This window comes from Cheilinus undulatus, linkage group 11 (genome assembly GCF_018320785.1).
Source record: "Cheilinus undulatus linkage group 11, ASM1832078v1, whole genome shotgun sequence".
NCBI lineage: Eukaryota > Metazoa > Chordata > Actinopteri > Labriformes > Labridae > Cheilinus > Cheilinus undulatus.
In genome coordinates, this window is record NC_054875.1 from 6484316 (window position 1) to 6501119 (window position 16804).

At 41.1% G+C, this 16804-nt stretch overlaps 1 protein-coding gene across 2 annotated transcripts in view; it reads right to left on the bottom strand.

Moving 5' to 3' along the window:
• The window catches only part of LOC121517494 (plexin-A1-like), a 503338-nt gene extending 493675 nt beyond the window's left edge, over nt 1-9663 (bottom strand). For both annotated transcript variants that reach the window (XM_041799311.1, XM_041799310.1), the window contains exon 1: nt 9503-9663. The gene's annotated coding sequence lies outside the window, so the exon portion shown is untranslated. The remainder of the gene's footprint in view (nt 1-9502) is intronic.
• Between the last annotated feature and the right edge of the window lie 7141 nt (nt 9664-16804).

Below are 16804 nucleotides of genomic sequence, written 5' to 3' on the forward strand. Positions count from 1 at the left end.
ACTTTAAAATACCAAACTCAATGCTAACGACTATCACAAAGATCCTTGCAAGTCTTATTTTGAACTGGGAAAGAGAATGTTTGCAATCAGTCAGCGTGTAAAAGCGTCTGCCACCTCCGTCTTGTGGTTACCTGTCACATCTGTGCTGCGTCTGAGCGTCTCTTCCTCCTTACAAGAGAAACTATTTCAATCTGCCTGCCCTGTTTGATCTGCCTCGGCCTTTCACTGCAGAGGCTGCATCAAAAAGATGCGGGTAACTTAAAAGCTCCATCGCTCCATCTCTCTCTCTCCCTCTTTTTTCTACAGCCTCTTTCTCTCCGTCTGTTTTGTTCAGACAGAAATTGGATGTTGTGAACACTTTGTCACTGGCTCATCAGAAATAGAAGCTAAAAACAAGACAAATTGGCTCCTCTGCTGCAGCATCACCAACGCTCGTGTTGAGGTCATTACAACAAAAGTGAAAGGATTTACCATTGTGTGATTTTAAATATAGGATTTCAAAGAGCAGCCTGCAGGTGGAGGCTGCAGTGAAACAATCTGTAGGGAGGTAATTAAGAAAGACTCTTTTTCAATGAGATGTATGAATAAAAAACACAGTGACACCTGGAGTCAAACTTTGTACTCGTCCCTTTACCTATATAGTCAAAACCGACAACAGAGTCTGATTTAACAGGAGTCCTGCTGATGTACAAAACATTAAAACTACAGAGTATAATGCCAACCTTTCAACCAACAGGTAGAATACGTATTTATACAAATACAACAGACCACACAGTGGTCAACATAGCACACAAAGCATCATAAAATCAAAATAAACCAAGGCAAAGCCAGCAAAAGAGTGCTACAAAAAATGGCAAGCATTGGTGTTGTTGTCTTAAATAAAGGTAATGCATGATACAGAAGGAGCAAAAGAGCTTTACAATGTCTTAAAGACTGTCGTGATGATTGATAACAACATTCCTTCAATGTTTCGTTTAATCTATCGCTGTTATGTGCTCTACATGATTGTAAGATTAGATAGGATAAATGGCCTATCAAAAGCGGTTAAAACACTCGTGTCTGAGGTGGGGTTCACTGGTATTTTGCCGGCTGATATAAGCTTACTTGGCAGTCAAGTCCTCAGCAGCTCAACAGGCAGGGAGCGTGGCACTAACACTGCTGGATCGCTGCTTCAGCCCCCGCTGGGGCCGGCGCTGCAGCATTTAAATGTAGGCACTCTGAATAAAAACCCTCAGCTAAATGCCATTTTCATTACATCCTATGGACACGTTATGATAGTGCACCCTTCCTCTGGGTGTTTCTCAGATGGAACGAGTTGAAACTGCTTTGTCAATCTGCTTTATTGTCATTCTATTGCCATCGCTCCTCCTTGGTTTTATTTATTGCAGGCATTTGAGGCTCAACGCGGGCGGACCGCAGGGTGCACAGTCGATTGTCTGCAGTGCTCAGCTCAGCTGGTGCCTGAGCCGCTGAGCCACTGAGGGAAACTGACACAATACCAACCCCCACACACCCACCTGAGCCCCCTGCACACACATACACATTACTGCTTGGCTTGCTAGTGAGCCCACAGAGTCCTCTCTCACTTATAATGTGGCTCGTAATACTCAATGTCAAAGGAGCTGCAGAAGGAACAGACTTCAGCCTGCACTAAATGAAGTCGCATCTAAAGAGCACTTTATAAACTCAGCAGTCATATCACAGTGCATCAACGGGAATACCATTTTCATTTGACAGCAAAGCTATGGAACCAGTCTGATCCAAAAGCATGCACACAATCACCAAAACACAATCACAATGCAGCACATGGTGGATGCAACATGATTGTAATACCAACACAACATGCACAGGAAAAAGACAAAGATCTCTACTACAGATTATTCAAGATATGAAGCAGTCACAGGTGAGGTTTATGCATTCATGAAGAACTGTGTTAGGACTGAATTTGATCATGTATGGGTTAAAATAAGCCAATATACAAGTGAAAATTATGTTGTGTTATCACCATGATATTAGCAGCTTTATGTTGCAAATGCACTCACCAGCCACTTCATTAGGTACACATTGCTAGTACTGGGTTGGGCCCCATTTGCCTTTAGAACTGCCTTAATTCTTCTACCATAGTTTCAACAAGATGTTGGAAACATTCCTCAGAAATATGGACATGATAGCATCACGCAGTTGTTGATTTGTCAGCTGCACTTCCATGATGTGAACCTCCTGTTCAACCGCAGTCTAAAGGTGCTCTATTGGATGGAGTTCTGTGTACAGTGAACTTATTGTCATGCTCAAGAAACCACTTTGAGATGATTTGGGCTTTGTGCAATGGTTTATTATCCTGCTGGGAGTAGCCATCAGAAGATGGGTACACTGTGGGCATAAAGGGATGGACATGGTCAGCATCAATACTCAGGTAGGTTGTGGCACTTAAACTATACTCAAATGGTACTAAGGGCGTTACACCACCACCACTAGCCTTAAATGTTGATACAATGCAGGATGGATCCATGCTTTCATATTGTGTACGCCAAATATCAGAATAAACTAGGGCAGAACAATGAAAAAAATACATCTAATTGCAATTATTGTTGCTCATATTGAAATTTTGATATCAACTGCTTTATTTAATAGGGGTTTTTGTTTTCATGTCACTCGTTTTAATAAAGAAAAACACATAAAACATGAAAAGGACTTTTTTTTTGAACTATTAAAAAAGACACTTGACTGTTTGCAAAATTTGCATAAAATCTCTGCAACTGCAAAAAAATGAATGTTTTAAACTAGTATTTTGCCATACGTCACATTGAAGCAATACTGCAACATTTGTGATTTGTAAATTGCAGCATGGCATTTTGCGATTTAATCTCATTTGTGATCAATTGCCCAGCCCTACCGTTCACTGGATATTTTCCTTTTTTCTGACCATCCTCTGTAAACTCTAGAGAGGGTTGTGCATGAAAATCCCAGTTGATAAGCAGTTTCTGAAATACTCAAACCAGCCTGTCTGGCATCACCAACCATGCCACATTCAAAGTCACTTAAATTCCCTTTCTTCTCCATTCTGATGCTTGGTTTGAACTTCAGCAAGTGTTCTTGACCACGTCTACATGCTTAAATGCATTAAGTTGATGCCATGTGATTGGCTGCTTCGCTATTTGCATTATCAAGCAATTGAACAGATGTACCTAATAAAGTGGCAGAAGAGTGCATGATGTTATGTAAAGATGCCAACACTGACAGAAAATGCCTTCCTATGTTGAGACAATTTCATCACCACCCCCAAAAGGACTAATTCCTAAATACAAGGCACCAGACTAAAGTACAGTTCCCACAGGATTAGTGTTACCTGGAGATCTCTGGTCATTTGTAATAACGATGCAGGACATCTCCATGGGAATCAACCATGTCTGTAATTTGCAGAGTAAAAATTCCAGACCATATTCCAGCACAAATGTAGGTCGGCAGGTAACTCTAATCCCATGCGAATCGGCAACTCTTATTTCCAAATTAAATGGTGTTAATGCAGGAAGTGGATCAGCTGACCGTCAGCTGATTTAATCATTGTCTCCCAGCTCTCACAGCCAATCACAGCTCTTTCTTTCTTTCAACATGACAGCCCATTTAAATATGTCATCCTCCTCACTGATTCCTGCTCCATCTGTACAGATCACACCACTCCAGCACCCCTTAATTCTAGCTTTTTTTGCACCCTCATTTTTTGATCTTATCCTTCTACTGAGAAAATGGCAATGCATGTCATGTAAAATTTAATTTTATAGAAAATTAAACTTGTGAACACAACTCCAGGACTTGCTGTCATCTCCAAAATAAAAAGTCTAATAGGCTTTAAATAAGCATCATTTAAGTGTTTCCAAGGTCTAAACAAGTCCTGCTCATTTTTACCTGCATCTCTGAGCCCTTAACACAACAATAAGACAGCACAGCTACACTTTAGTTTCTCTATTTAATCAGACACTTCTGGATTAAGTAGGACTCAGTTCTTTTAAGTATGCAGTCAAGCGCCCCAGATGACTCTGTGCCATGGGAAGTGTCAACCTTTCCGTATCTTCCTGTAAATGTGACTAAACACCCACATAAAGTCTCTAAATCATAGAAAGGTGGATCCATCGAGAGCGGGGGGAAAGGATGATCTCCTCTAAGAACAAATTAATAATAAAAGACTCCAAGAATAAACTAGGTAATTAGGTTACTGGCAGCTCAAAGCACATGCAGCAGCGCTGTCGTCGGGGGTCTTATGATTCTGACTCATTTCAGGCTCAAACCTTTGAAAACAGAGTGTATCTGCAGGTTAAACAGGAACTAATATGTTCCCGAGTCATTATGTCACCATAACTATGCATGCAGTCACTTTGCATGTCACGCCTCAGCCCCAGAGTGGAGGTGATGTTCAGGATTCCTGCCTTATCAACGCGTCCCAGCACAGGCACACACATAACAGCGAGGGGGAGAAGTCTTTCTCCCCCTCCCATACATCTCTTTGCATCTCTTCCACAGCTCCCACATCATCTCACACTCATCCTCACAAGTTCACCCGGGAGAGAGATAAAAAGGAGAGAGGGAGATGAGAGGAGATTCAGAGCATGCAAGGAGAACACTCTCTCTCTCTCTCTCTCTCTCTCTCCTTCTCCTTCTCTCTCACACAACCTAAAGAGATTTTTTTTTCTATGTGCTTCTTTGGCAGACAAACTGGTGGCTCGGCGCCCGTAGTCTCTCCAAATCAGCCTGTCTGCCTCACCTACGCATTTCAAGTCAAAAATTCATAAGGTGACACAAAACTGTCAGAGCACGTTGATGCTACTCCAAAATGATGATGCTGTGTGTGTGCACTTGAGTGTGGGCGGGAGAGGAGCACGCACGCACACACTCACCAACAGGTCAGACATCATGCACGCTTACACACACTTTTAAACATTTACATCTTGTGAGTAAACTAGCACAAATGGGCACCGAGCTGCATACATTACAAAGCTGTACGCATTCACATACAGTGATGGAGAGCCAATCCCCTACTTTTCAAAGCCTGAACATACAGAACGGTCCAACTTGTCATCCAAAGTTTAATCCAAAGGGGGAAACAAACATGGATGAGGTTCAGCTCTCCTCCAAGAGGGTGTTCAAGTCAGTGCAAAGATGCTAAGTGTCTTTAAAACCTCCAGTAGCATGTTGGCATCAAGGTTGCACAACTACGACCTGGATAAGAGAGCCTACAAGATACTGCAGCATGTGCTAAAGAGACCATTTTGCACGGATATGGATACGGTGTCCCCTGAGATTTTGGCTTGATCTTATTTGTGATTTGGTCAAGAACCACCGTTGTAATGTGAGATTTTGTTTTAAGTGGAGTCACATCATTTAAATGAAATTATAGAGGCACAAACAACTGTCATAGAAAGTTCTGAAAATTACTGAATTGCAAGCATGCGTATGACGTATGCCAGCATGTGCATCAAATTTAACCAAAAATGCAGCATCTTCGAACGTCGACAGAAGGAAAAACAGATGAAAAAATCCTCGTGCTGCTGCAAGTCAGATGTCCTTCGAGCAATGCAAGTGTGGTAAAATCCATCCAACTATGTAGTTAGTCCTGCGTTATATAGTGACCCAATGTAGAAGTCTGCAGGATAAAAGCTGTCTCATAAGGATGCACAATATCAGATTTTAATTGACATCTGACATGCTGATGTCTACATATTCATTACATCCAAAACAGATGTCAAAACCGATGTAAAATGGAATTCAGACCCAAAACTTTAACCCATAAACACTTAAACGTTGAAGGATGAACACAACAGCAACATTCAGCCCTTAAAGTACAATTACGTTGAAGGACAGAGGATGAAGAAAGAAAAACATTTCAGCTTAAGGATGCACAGTATTATCTGCATAAAATCAGTATTTGCAGACAGGTCTGCCCACAGAATCAGCTGGGTCCCTGAAAAACCTAGAGAATGGGCCCTGACCAGTTGTCAATGATGTTAGCTAGTGCTGGCATTCATCCCAGCTAATAGTTCCCTCCTTTAGGAGCTGGACTGCATAAAGCTATTGTTTGGTTCTGATGTTAGAATTTTTATTCATGCCACCTTTTAACCCCTTTCCACACCTTTTCTGCCCATTTCTGCTGCTTCTTTCTGTCACTATTGGCCTATTTTTGCTGTTTGTCACCCTTTTGCCAAATGTAAACCCTTTTTTTGCTACTTAGCACCCATTTTTGAATCTCTGAGCAATTTTGCTGGATTTTGCCCCTTTCTGCCATTTTTTTTTACCACATTAAACCTATTTTAGCTGCTTTTTGTCAGTTTTTGCTACTATTATCCCATTTTTGCTGCAATTCATGTTTCTGTAACTCTATTTTCACTTGTTCCAATTATTTCACCACTTTAAACAAATTTTGCTACTATTAACTCATTTTTGCTGCAGTTCACCTTTTGCTGCTACTGCTTTGCCAATTTTTTACCACTTTGAACCCATTTTGCTAGTATTTTCCTTTTTTTTCTAATGTAATGCCAGTTTTTTGCCCCGTTTGCCCCTTTGTTCGGCCAGTTTTACCCTTTTTTCTTTCTTTCTTTTTTTTTTTTCTATTTTTTGCCTCTTTTCACGACTACCTAATTTTCCCATTAAAGTTGTCTCAGCTTCATAACTTTCTGGCACCCTGATGTCTGTGCACATAATGGCTTAGCTAGGAAGTCTGACATTATTATCTTAATTATCAACTACAGTGTTAACATTTGTGTTAACATTTCCAATAAAAAGGAAATTCTATTTAAAGGGGGGGGGGGGGGTTACATTTTGAGTAGTTATTAACCCTAACCCAGGATAAAAAAATAAAATATAGTTATCACAGCTTGACTTTAAATCAAATCATGATTTTGCTGACCTCCATGGGCTGGGCCCTAGAAAGCTTTCCCCACATTTTAGCATATTTACATATTTACAACCATTAAACTGGCTGTTAAAATTGGCCTATATTTTCTGTAAATAACAGCTGAAGTCTATTCACTGTCTATCCTCATTCCTTAAACCACTATTTCCCAATCTGGGGTCCAGGACCCCCCTTGGAGGGGGACCTGAGTTTAGGGACATGCATTTTACCAACGCAGAGTGTAAAACTGAATATCAACATCTAGAAGTGGGTTCTAGATTGCATCTCTCTGCTGGAAACTGTGGCAACCAGTTGAATTTAATGTTTTACTGTAATGTGAATACAATACAATACAATACAAAACCTTTATTTATCCTTTTTTCCTCTATGTTACCATGGAAACATTAAAAATCCAAGATGGCGGCATCCATGGAGGGCCCCTCCCTATGTATGAATTAAAGGTTTATACTGGGTTGTTTTTTCAAAATAGCTATTTTTGAATTTAGATGACGAAACACTTATTTAGATAGACCGTCTTAGAAATGTTTTGCTTTATTTTACCAAGTTTGTTCAGCTAAATGGTGCTAGGCTAAATATTACACACTGCACCTTTAACTAAAATCATAATGCACACTTATTCAATGAAGCTTAGTGTAACTTCAATCAGGAATTCTCCACACTGGTTTAATAGTCCATCCCTCAACGCTCTCACAGTCACGTCATAACCACCTGGTCACATTTATCCAGTAGCTCTGCTTCACTTCTTCACTGTTGGCCTATTATATCACTGCTGTCCTTTTTAAAATGTTGCTTTCTCCTCCACTGGTGGCGTGGTTGCAGGCAACCCTCCACTTCCTCATCATTGCCAAGTCTTCAAGATATCATCAGCCTTCAACCCTAGAAGTCTCAGAGTGGTCGGCCTCTTTGCTGCTAGATCCACAGACATCATCTCCTGAACCCTGGTCTTCATAGTCCTTCGTCAAATCAGCGAACACCACTGCCACCAGTGTCTGGACTCCATGGATCTCACTGCCGCTCAGGGTAGACGCCCTTTGATGATGCCATGTCTTTGTGAAGTTCAAGCACCAAAAAGACTCTGATCTTCGACTCAGTCACCAATCTGTACCGGCTGAAATACTTTAGAAAAAGGTCTTTGGTGATTAAAGACATGCAAGGACTTCTTTAATAAGGGTTTATCCATTCAACATGCACATATCACTTTGTTTTCATGTGAGGCTCATCTTGTCTTTATCCAAGGAAATTTTCTGTCACTAACCAATCAGTCTTATTATTTGTACATCACCAATTCGTATTTAGTCAACTCGAGACAATTCACAAAGAGGGCAGTGTGGGTTTTAAGGACTTAAGTTTGTTTCTTTTAGGGACTAAAATTTTACATCTTGAATGCATATTTAAATATCTGTATCATGCATCCCTAATTCAGCTGCGTAGATCTGTTGCTTCAGTCTAAAACTCCACAAACTTGTTCACACCTTTGACCAAATGGATGCAAATATCAGTTCTGATATCTGTGGTGCATTTATCATGCCAATAATTCTGTGCATCCCTACAAGCAAGCTGACTAACAATGCATGATGGTAAAAACGATGATAAAGCATCACCAGGATGAGTGTAAGGGTGAGCTTGAAGAAAAGAAAATGCTTGGAGGTAAAATTTGTCTTCTCTGCATTGTAAATTACCTTTAGAAGCTCTGTCAAAAACACAGTTTGCACATCTACATCTACTTTTCTATATTAGAAAAGATTTGAAAACAGCACCAATACTGACTCAGATCCTTAGGGAGTAACAGTATCAATAAAAAGGAGTAATCCCATCCCTGTTCACGCACTATCACGGTGTATGCATGGACTACATATGCACGTGCACGCGCACAGTGAACGTAAGTAAGTTCAATTGGTGTCTGAGCATGCAAAGATGATCATGGGTTCAGTCCTTCCCTCATCTCACAGAATTAAACCAACAGCCACAAATCATAAGCTGCAATAATAACCAGCCATTCTTGTGTGCCCAAGCAGAGGGTTTACTGTGGCTGAAATTTATGACCAAGCCTAAAGGCATCACTATTATTGCGACAACATTCCTTTAATACTCCTGTGAACTGAAATGTCCCAAACATTCAAGCTGTGGCATGACAACCAGGAGAAAAAACACACATGACCGCTTCATTCTGCCAGTTTGCATCCAAAATCCGCAGCTGCCTGTCAGTGATGTACCAGGCAAAGCTTCACCTTCAACAACTTGACCAATTCCACCACAAAGATAGCAGGGATGTTCAGTCATTTCTGGGGATCCGCAGCCTCCGCGTGCGTCTTCCTCCTTCCCTTACTTGTGCGCAAGACGAGCCATGCGATGTGACGAAGCGCAAGAAAAAAAAAAAAATCAAACAAAACGCCCGATTTCTCCCGCAGCACAAACTGGTCCATGTGTGCCGAAGAGGAAGACGGTACGAGAGGTGTCGGGCGTGAGGTGTGACGGAGGACAAGGAGCGGGAAATGGGAGTGAAGGTACGGGGAATGTCACAAACATTTCAGATGCAGAAACAGGGCTCCAAAAAGCAGCGAGGAGGCGATTAACAAGCACAAAAAGTTTGGCTGTACTTACTTATCAATCCACCCTCCGTCTTCGTCCAGATCTGCATGGTTTTTAGGATGTCAGAGTTGCAGTAGAAGACATTTCTAATCCCGGCGGGCTCTTTCTGTCAGACAGCAGCAGCAGCAGCACTGGTTCCAAAGCTCGGCTCTGCAGTTCCGTGCGCACAGGAGAGCAGCGCTCAGCATGAATGAGACGAGAGCTGCGGTTAGACTCCGGCATCCCCTGGTAGAGGGAGAGAGAGGGGAGTGAGAGAGGGAGACGGAGGGAAAGGTTAGTGACATGAGTGCGCCCCCTGGCTGCCGTAGAAGGTTACAGCGGATCATCAGAGGCGATTCTCCATGGCGCGCATAGGGGGCAGCATTGGACGCGAGGCAGGCAGTGGAGCCGTGAGTTCCTGTGTCTGATTCAGACTAATAATGACATGATAAAGGTTGTTTTAGTGGAATCACAGGCTTTGATGTATGCTTGATAAAAGGATCCGTCAATTCAGCCTGATAGACTTCTCCTGCTCTCTTATAATGCACTCAGAGAGACATCTCGTTGTTCTCATGTCTTCATCTTAATCACAGTGCCTGTTTCTGTATGCTTTTCTCTCTCTCTGCTTGTTATTTATGTGTTTCTGCCTTTTTTATGTATACATGCAGGAATATATGGGCAGTTCTTTTAAAATGTATGTCTTTTTTTGCTTTCCTGACATGAATTTACAAGAAGTCCAACATATGATGCACATCTGTGACACTGAGGATGTTTCCTGTCCAAGGCCGCCGATCAAGGGGAGAGATTTTTGGAGCCCAGCCATGAAGGCACTCCCATGAAGGTTTGCAAATCCATAACCCACCCTAAAATGTTACCCTTTATGTGGCACTCGTTGAAATACTTGGACATTCAAAATAGAAGCCTCAGAATATCATTGGTGGACATCCCAAGACTTTACTGTTGTCCCTTAGACCAGGGGTTTTCAAAGTGTGTGAGCGTGAGCCTCCCCTAACAATAAATGATTCATTTGGTGGACCCCCACCCACAAAAATGATTCAAATTGAAAAAAAAATTAAACAACATTTCAAATATTTATGTCTAATCTTTAAACATTTTAACATTAATATATTTTGGATATTTTGGTTTGCAAATGTCCTTAAACATCTGCCTTTCCCTCTTATTCAGTTATAATGCCATTAAATACCCATTTTGCCCCTTTTCACCTTTTTGCCCATTTAAGCTACCTTTCATTATAAAAACTCCCTTTTTTCCCTTTTTTTTTTTGCTCATTTTTGCGACCTATTTTTGCCACTTTTATCCATTTTTTGGCCTTTTATTACCATTTTTGCCACTTTTTGCCCATTTAAACAACCTTTTACCATTACTTACCACTTGTTTCCTCTTTTTTGCACACGCTTTTTGTCACTCTTGACTGCTTTTTGCCCATCTAAGTTACTTTCTACTCATTTTTTGTCACTTCTCACAAATTTTTGCTACTTTCTGACCATGTTTCCACTTTTTCTCCCCATTTTCACACATTTTTGCTGCTTTTTGACCATTTTGCCACCTTTAACCTCTTTTTATTGCTACTTCAAGCTGTTTTTGCCTCTTTTCACCTCTTAGATTGTGGCTCTTCTTGGTATTTTCAATAATTTGGCTCTTTGGTTGAGTAACACTGCTCTATAGCATAGTCCTTATAGTAATCATAAGTTTATCCATTTTGCTCCATGCACAGCAGAGGTTAGCAAAGCAAATCACCTTTTTCAGGTTTATGGTTCCGCGCCTCCCCTGAAGCTCTGTGGCACCCCCCAGGGGAGGCCCGCCTCACACTTTGAGAGCCACTGCCTTAGACATGGTGGCAAAAATCAAGGTCAGTGAAGTGACCACATATGGTTCTTTGCCAGTTTATGGTTGAAATAAATCCTTTAAGTGCATGCATATTAAAATGTTGAAAAGTAACTAAGGCACCGCCACAGGCGCGCACTGTGTCACTCCGCCCAGTGGTTTACTCGGAAAGTACTTCCGAGTATTTGCTTCATGTGTCATAATGTTACATAATTATACGTTATTATTTCATAGCACGGTGAATGTGCAGGTCACCATTGTCCACAAGAGCGTTTTGGAGTTGTTGGATTGTGTATTTGATGAGTTTGATGAGGCAAAGTCAAAAATACCATCTGTCCACAGCTCCGAACTCGGCAGCGCCAATCTAAAAATAGCTTGCACGGACAACTAAAGGTAATGAACCTATTACTAAGACTATAGGGATTATGGCAATGGGCAAATTTGCCAAAATGTTGAAGTATCCCTTTTAAACATAGTAAAAATTTTGCTCATAAATGGGGAAATTATGGCCAAAAATACATTAAAATGCATAGATATTTGTAAAAATGACAACATTTGTTGCTTGGCAATCCAGTTAAGGGGGCCCTGTGTGATATTCTCTCTGGGGGGCCAAAATCCCCAGCTACGCCCCTGAGAGAGCCCAACTGCAACATAAAGGGTTAATCAATCAGAACTACAAGTCATACAGTATTTAACAAAAATTGCTTAGAGGTGTAACAGCTTACCGAGGTCACAGGTCAGTTCATACTTCAGTTTTGGGGTCACAGTTGGGAAAGGTTGATCAGTAGAAGGTTTATAAATGAGGTTTCCCTCAACCAACAGTTGTGCAGCCTATACAGTTTTTTCAGTTTAGTAATATAATAGTTGGTACAGCCTGTGTTGTGTCAAACATGAGATGCAAGGAGGGAAAAAAGGCAAATAAAAAGCAATTGCTTTGTTGATTTGAGATCATAAAATAAAGTCATTGTAATGTACAAATTTAAATTCATGCATTTTAGAGCAATGGATTGTATTTATGATTTCCAAAGTGATCTTAAAAGGAACCTGCATGATCAGACAAATTCACCTTATTGGATAGATACACTATATTAACAAAAGTATTCGCTCACCTGCCTTGACTGGCATATGAACTTAAATGACATCCCATTCTTAATTCATAGGGTTTAATATGACATCAGTCCACCATTTGCAGCTATAGCAGCTTCAAATCTTCCTGGAAGGCTTTCCACAAGGTTTGGCACAGTGCAGTCAGACAAGTACCGTTCTCCTGGCAACTGCCAAACCAAGACTCGTCCATCAGATTGCCAGATGGAGAAGTGCAATTCGTCACTCCAGAGAACGCGTTTCCACTGTTCCAGAGTTGAGTGGCGGCGTGCTTTACACCACTGCATCAGACGCTTTGCATTGCACTAGATGATGTATGGCTTGGATGCAGCTGCTCGGCCATGGAAACCCATTCCATGAAGCTCTCTACGCACTGTTCTTGAGCTAATCTGAAGGCCACATGAAGTTTGGAGGTCTGTAGCGATTGACTCTGCAGAGAGTTGGCAACCTCTGCAGAGGTTGCGCATCTGCTGACCCCACTCCGTCATTTTATGTGGCCTACCACTTGGTGGCTGAGTTGCTGTCATCTCCAATCGCTTCCACTTTGTTATAATACCACTGAAAGTTGACTGTGGAATATTTAAAAGCGAGGAAATTTCACAAATGGACTTGTTGCACAGGTGGCATCCTATCACAGTACCACGCTGGAATTCAGTGAGCTCCTGAGAGTGAGCCAAATGTTTGTAGAAACAGTCTGCATGCCTAGGTGCTTGATTTTATACACCTGTGGCCATGGAAGTGATTGGAACACCTGATTTCAATTGTTTGGATGGGTGAGTGAATACTTTTGGCAATATAGTGTATTTGTATCGCTCATGTTTCTACTGAACTGAAAAACTCACTAGATATCTGCATTTTCAGTAAATCTGAGCTCATAAACTCACCAGGCCATCATGTTTTGGTACACACTGGTTGTGTGACGTCACTTAGCCAGAGCTTTCCTCGCCATTACTATGCCTTATGGCATATGTTTCCAACCTAGGGTTCGGGATCAGAGATCTCAGGGGGGTGTTAGGCTCTGTCTGCTTTGAGGCTGACAAATTTAGATTCACCCAGACTTACTAAAATCATGTTAAAACACCAATGAATAGTTCATGCAGAAGTCTCTTGATAAGAAAACCTTTGTAAGGCTTTATTGTATAGATTTGAACAATGAAAATGTTTAAATTTGATGTTTATTTTGATATCCATGTATCACCTTTTGTTTGTGTGGGTCCTGGGGGTCCTCAGCTCTTCTATGTTAAGGGGGGCTCATAGGAAAAAAGGTTGGGAACCACTGCTTTAGGGGACTCTTTCAGACTGGCAGCCAGTGTGATGGCACCATCTATGCCATTTGATATTTCTTAAAATTAAACTATATATTCCAATTATATTTCACCATTAGAGTGCAGTTCTTATAAATCCTTTATTTTCAAACCTTTAATCAAACTGAATGTATTTGCTAACATATTATTGGTCATCAAAGTGCGTTTGCTCATCTCTCGATGGGACAGCATATTTGCCAAACTGTCCCATTCAACCCTCTTCCCCATTACCTTCTATTCACCTAGAGTGCCTGCATGTAAAAACGTGTGCATTTAGATTTTCTATACAAGCATTTGTTCATGCAGTTAACCAGCACATGCATCTACATGTGTCTATCCACAATCTTTCACTTCTGAAGGCCACTCTCTTTGAGACTAAATCATCTCCATCTGCATTGTTGGCCTCGTCTGAAAGACCTCAGCCTGCCGGAGCTCATTCACAATACATTTTCCCTATGAAAGATCCTTTTCTACCAGATGAAATATGTTGATTGGATGTTCTAATTCTAACTGTGAACAGCCATTCAGACAAAGCTGAAGTGCTTTTTTTGAAGGTAGATTTTAAACAGACGCTGTCTTGAATCATTTCAATGCCTTAATTTTGAAATTCCAGACAGTACTCATCAGACCGGTGAAATTTAAAAGATAAATGTCTTTTATTATAATGCCTCCTTTTATTCCACCTCAAATAAAGAATTCCTGTTTAACGAGGTTTAACACAAATTGCTTCTTGTTTTACACATGGCAACAAATGATGCCAACTCAGAAAACTGCACTCCTTCTCATGGACACACAGAGATATACTTTATGGACAAAAGTATTTGGCCACACATGATAATCATTGAATTCAGGTGTTTCAATCTTCAAACATGGTACTGTGATGGATGCCAAATTTGCAATAAGAGAGTTGGTGAAATTTTCTCCCAGCTGGATATTCCAAAGTCATCTGGAAGTGATATAAGAAAGTGGAAGAGTTTAGGAGCAACAGCATCTCAGCCATCAAGTGAAAGGCCACGTTAAGTCACAGAGCAAGTTCAACAGCTGCTAAGGCATATGGTGCGTATCTGACCACAGAACAGTTTTCCATGCTGCCTCGGTCCATTTAAAACTAGCTTTTGCTAAAAATAAGACAACAGTGTTTCTGGCTCATGTTCACATATGGCTTCTTTTTTGGATCTCCCTAGGGCAGGCGTATTCAATTAGCAGCCTGGGGGCCACATGCGGCCCAGAACCAACCCCCAAGTGGCCCAGACTGTGGTCATGCCAGAAATGCAGAGGGCAACCTGTTTCGCAAGTTTTCATAAATTCCCACAGTATTTTAGAGTGTGAATGCAACACTCTGCGTAGCCTAGCAACAATGCACTGCATTGTTTTGAAGCGTGGCTAGGGATGCTGAGAGACATACCCAAAGAAAGCAAGTATAAAACATGTCCTTTTCAACTGTAGCTACAGTGCAAACGTAGTTTTAATGCACTTTAAGATATGCCTGGGTAAGATGTGACCAAAATTATTATTTACAGAATTTCATTTTTTAAATTCTCTTTATTTTACATTTATTTCTGGTAAAAAACATTTCTACTAACTCAGGTTATGTTCAAATACGGCTCTGTTGCTGTGTTTTTATGCACTTTTTTTTTTTAGATTTATTTTTGGACCTTTATGAGATTGTGGAGGACAGTGGATAGACTTGGAAACAGGGACGAGAGTGGGGAGAGACATGCGGTAAAGGCCACAGGCCAGATTCAAACCTGGGCTGTCCGCACACTTTAAACCACTCGACCATCTGCGTGCCATGTTTTTATGCACTTTTTACTGTGATTTTGTCATGTAGCCTAATTTAAAAGTGAGACTATGAATAAAAAAATGCATTTTTTCATCAAATTGATCTGTATTGGTTCAAAATTTGACATTACCAGCTGCTTACTGGGTGCCAAACATGTCCGGTCCGGCCACATGTCTTGATTTTGAAATTTTGCCCAGTTGAATTTGTAATTGAATAGCCCTGCCCTAGGTCCTAAAAACTGCTGGCGGTCTCCGGGCGTATCATCGGGGTTGAAAAGGCCCGGACAAAAGAGATGCCGTCAAGCTTGACCTTGGCTGCAGAGGGACGCACAGATATTAAGCTTGACTGTGCCCCCTTTCTAACCCTGGACTGAGGCACATTGGTTACCGTGATGAATCCTTGGAGCCCTACATGCCTAAAGCTTATGCACACAGCTGTTTACCCTCTATATCTTTGGCCATTTTTTAAACATTCTTTGTCCATCCTCAGCAAGGCTTGGTATTGCTTTGGCAAAAAGAAAGCCACCTTCTGGCACATTAAAAGAGCCCGATCAGATAATACACTGAAGAATAGCTGCATTCTATTAATCTACTCCATCTGAAAGCACCTGTAATTGTCCATGCTGTTACTCTGGCTTCCTGGAACACATGAAGAAAGCTATCATTAAGGTTATTAGGAACACCTGTGCTTTTCTTCCATCATGTGTCATGTTGTGAATCAGCCTTTCTGTCAATGTTCCGGGGACACGGGAACAAAAGACATTTCTGAATATGTCCTTGTTAAATTCATGCTAATTTTGTGATTTAAACAGAAAAGAAAAGAATCAAACAGTTCAAATAAAGAGATTAAACCATGGGCATGGACCAAGCAGATTCAATCTGACAAATGGCTTTTAAACTGAAAAATTTTTTACTGCTGTTCGGCTTATAAAAATATTGATTATGCACAATGTTCTGATAATGATACCTGTGTACATGTTTGGATACAATGTAGTATTTGACAAAAGTAAAGAAAGGTGTTTATTTCTGCTCATTTGAATAGGACAGGGTAGTTCTCTGACTCCTGAGCATCCTGCTCTGACCTTTGCTGTCCCCTTGTGCATATTAAATGCTGATATTTCTGCTCATATTAGTGATGACTGGGGAGTTTTCATACAGGGTGATGGGGTGTCAGATGTCCCTTCCACACAAAGACTGAGGATGTGGTTACACAGATGATACTCCGCTGCTCAGATTACAGTAGGTGTGTATGTATGTGTGTTTGTATGTGTGACCCTCCTTTCTGCTTACATCCGTGGTT